The following is a 4,282-nucleotide window of genomic DNA, read 5'->3' as shown; positions in this document are numbered from 1 at the left end:
TGTTTTCGAACCTGTCAGGAGAGAAGATCAAAGTTGACGTTAAACTAGTCTATACGAAATTCAATTTTCAGTTTTACGGAGGTAAGGAGATCGTTGAACACGAAGACTTAACAGGAGAATGTTGTAGGTTTTTAGTGTTCCTGTGACTACATTTCTGGTGTTGACCGCAAAAAATTCTATTCCAAGCACTACGGTTAACAATAAAATACAGTTATATATTCATGTTTCCCCATATATACGGTGAGGTGAGAAAACTTATGTAATACCTCCTAATGTGTTTTTGGACCTCCCTTTTCCCGGTGTGGTGCAGAAACTCTACGTGGCATGGACTGAACAAGTCTTTGGAACTCCTCTGCTGAAATATTGACCCATGCTACCTCCATAGCCGTCCATGATTGCGAATGTGTTGCCGGTGCAGGATTTTGTGCAAGAACTGATCTTTCTATTATGCCCCATAAATGTTCGATGGGACTCATGTTGGGTGATCTGGATGCCCAGACCATTCGCTGGAACTGCCCACAATGTTATTCAAACGAATGGTGAACAGCTGTGGCACAGAGACATTGCGAATCGTCGTTTGATAACATGAAGTCATGAATAGCTACAAATGGTCTCCAGGTACGCTAACATAACTATTTCTAGTCAATGCTCAGTTCATTTGGGCCAGAGGACGCATTCGATTCCATTTAAACACTGTCCACATCAATATGGAGCCACCACCATCTTGCACAGGCCGTGCTGACACGCTCGAACCATATCACAACTCTTATCAACTGAAATCGGGACTTATCAGACAAGGCAACGGTTTTCCTGTCTATAGGGTCCAACGGATATGGTCATGAGCCCAGGAGAGGCACTGGAGGGGATTTCGAGTTGGTAGCAAAATCCCTCACGTCTGTCGTCTACTGCCATAGCCCATTAACACCAAATTTCGCCGCACTGTCCTAACGAATACGTTCGTCGTTCGTACCACATTGATTTCTGCGATTATTTCCCTTACTGTTGGTTGTCTATTAGCACTGACAGCTCTACGAAGACGCCGCTGCTTTCGGTCGTTAAGTGAAGGATTTCGGCCAGTGCCTTGTCCGTGGTTACAGGTAATGCCGGAAATTTGATATTCCCCGCATAATCTTGACACTGTAGATCTCGAAATATTGAATTCCCTAACAATTTCCGAAATGGGATTTCCAATGCGTCTAGCTCCAGCTGTCACTCCGCTGTCAGCGTTTGTTAATTCCCTTCGTCTGCCATAACACCTCGGAAACCATTCACATGACTTACCTGAATACAAATGACAGGTCCGCCAATGTGCACGCGACACTATCGCTATCTGCATGTGTGCATCTCGATGTCCCATGACTTTTGTCACCTTAGTGTATTTATTTGCCGCCGCTGTAGCCCTGTTCTACAGATCTAAGGAACATCTAATGCGGATGAGAGAGAGCGTGGAGACGGTAGCGAACAAGAGCGGTCCCCCCGCGAATGAATCAAGCACTATCTGGTGATGAGCAGGAGTCGTGTCTATTCAAGAGACATAATCCGTCCATTGATAGTTGGAACCTGATCATACAAAAGGGTTCTTAATTTTATCTGGGGGTAATTTTTATAGAGGACGCTTCATGTGAGAGAAGAGAAGGGTTAAGGCGAGGACAAAAGCAGCAACCCAGTCGTAGTTAAGTTTCAGAGCTTTTCAAAGGGCGCAATCTCTCAAGAAATCTCAGATTCCAGCTGTACAAAACATTAATCCACCACTTAGGGGTGTATGGTTGCACAAATTGGAATGTCCGGAAAAAAGGCTCAAATGATCTTCTTGTTTGTGAGAGTAAAGTCTTGAGAAATATCTGCGGTAAAAGACGAGATCTCTGTTGATTGGAAGATTCGGCATAAGTGTGAGGTAGATGACTTCTACAGCAGATAAAATATTGTAATGATGAGAACCAAACAGTGTATTTGGATGGATGAAAATCGATTGGCTTTGAAATCCATGGATTCTCCTCCCTGCTCAAGGAGGTCACTATGTAGGCCAAAGGAAAGCTGGAGAGACGAATACAGGAGGACTTGCTGTAGATCGGTATAGAGGGTGATTGGTGGCAGGAAGTGCAAAATGGAATGCAGTGGAGGCGGCGCGTTGTAGCTGTGCGCCGTCTTCGGGGACTTAGAGCGTAAATTAAGTAAGCATATACGCTTCTACAAAGTTCTGGCATCCAAAGTCGACGATTATTAACTTTCGCTTTAGATTACATTTCGTCTCCGATGTTTTGGTGATCCATGCTGGTCGGCATGGTCGAGGCCGTTCTGTTCGAGATACTTCATTTCGCTTTATCTTCGAATATGTTCTATGATTCTACAACAGATAGATTCCAATGAGCCGGCCGGAGTGGCCGTGCGGTTCTAGGCGCTACAGTCTGGAGCCGAGCGATCGCTATGGTCGCAGGTTCGAATCCTGCCTCGGGCATGGATGTGTGTGATATCCTTAGGTTAGTTAGGTTTAATTAGTTCTAAGTTCTAGGCGACTGATAACCTCAGCAGTTAAGTCGCATAGTGCTCAGAGCCATTTGAACCATTTTTTTTTATTCCAATGAGACTGGGCGATAGTTTTGTGAATTACTTCTTGTACCCTTCTTTTAGTTGGGTATAAGCTGATATTCAGTGCGTCTTTGACACAGAAAAGATAAATGGACGCATTTTACTTCGTTGAACCTATAAAAAGAACGCTATTGACCAGTGTCCGAAGTTACAGTCCCTGAAATAAAATGTTTACTCCTCGTATTTAGGAAACAAATGCACATTTTCTTCAGGTAGTTGTTGAGATTTCACTGCTTGGGAACGTATTATTTCATCGGCTGAAGTCATCGAGCGCAAACGCACTAGCTTACCTTTCAGAGGCTGCGAAGAAGCGAACAGACTCCAGCACTGTTTTAGAGCAGTGGTTTGTGCATCTTCACCGACGAGAAACCGTCTTTGAAATAAGTACGAGTATAACCTATATTACACAATGTTAGCCATCTTTTGTCGAAATTTCACTGCTTTGGAACGTATTATTTCATCGGCTGAAGTCATCGAGCGCAAACGCACTAGCTTACCTTTCAGAGGCTGCGAAGAAGCGAACAGACTCCAGCACTTCCTTGCAGATTGAACTCAACACGTCGCTCTTAACGGAACTAAATAGACAGATGTAAAGGTAATATCCAGAGTACCAGAGGGAAGTGTGATATGACCGTTGCTGTTTACAATATGTAGAAATCATGTAGTATAAAACATCGGATGCTCTTTAAGCCTATTCGCAGCATGTCATTCTCAATGGAGAGAAGTCTTCCGAAGTAAGAGTGATTTCAGGTGTGCCGCAGGGGAGTGTCGTAGGACCGTTGCTATTCACAATATACATAAATGACCTTGTGGATGACATCGGAAGTTCACTGAGGCTTTTTGCAGATGATGCTGTGGTGTATCGAGAGGTTGTAACAATGGAAAATTGTACTGAAATGCAGGAGGATCTGCAGCGAATTGACGCATGGTGCAGGGAATGGCAATTCAATCTCAATGTAGACAAGTGTAAAGTGCTGCAAATACATAGAAAGATAGATCCCTTATCATTTAGCTACAAAATAGCAGGTCAGCAACTGGAAGCAGACAATTCCATAAATTATTTGGGAGTACGCATTAGGAGTGATTTAAAATGGAATGATCATATAAAGTTGATCGTCGGTAAAGCAGATGCCAGACTGAGATTCATTGGAAGAATCCTAAGGAAATGCAATCCGAAAACAAAGGAAGTCGGTTACAGTACACTTGTTCGCCCACTGCTTGAATACTGCTCAGCAGTGTGGGATCCGTACCAGATAGGGTTCATAGAAGAGATAGAGAATATCCAACGGAGAGCAGCGCGCTTCGTTACAGGATCATTTAGTAATCGCGAAAGCGTTACGGAGATGATAGATAAACTCCAGTGGAAGACTCTGCAGGAGAGACGCTCAGTAGCTCGGTACGGGCTTTTGTTAAAGTTTCGAGAACATACCTTCATCGAAGAGTCAAGCAGCATATTGCTCCCCCCTACGTATATCTCGCGAAGAGACCATGAGGATAAAATCAGAGCCCACACGGAAGTATACCGACAATCCTTCTTCCCATGAACAATACGAGACTGGAATAGAAGGGAGAACCGATAGAGGTTCTCAGTGTACCCTCCGCCACACACCGTCAGGTGGCTTGCGGAGTACGGATGTAGATTTAGATGTAGATGATGCAGTTGTCTATACCAAAGTACCAACGCCAGACGATAGTA

This window comes from Schistocerca cancellata, chromosome 1 (genome assembly GCF_023864275.1).
Source record: "Schistocerca cancellata isolate TAMUIC-IGC-003103 chromosome 1, iqSchCanc2.1, whole genome shotgun sequence".
In the NCBI taxonomy this organism is placed as follows: Eukaryota; Metazoa; Arthropoda; class Insecta; order Orthoptera; family Acrididae; genus Schistocerca; species Schistocerca cancellata.
The sequence above is the reverse complement of the archived record's forward strand: the minus strand, read 5'-3'. Positions refer to the sequence as shown.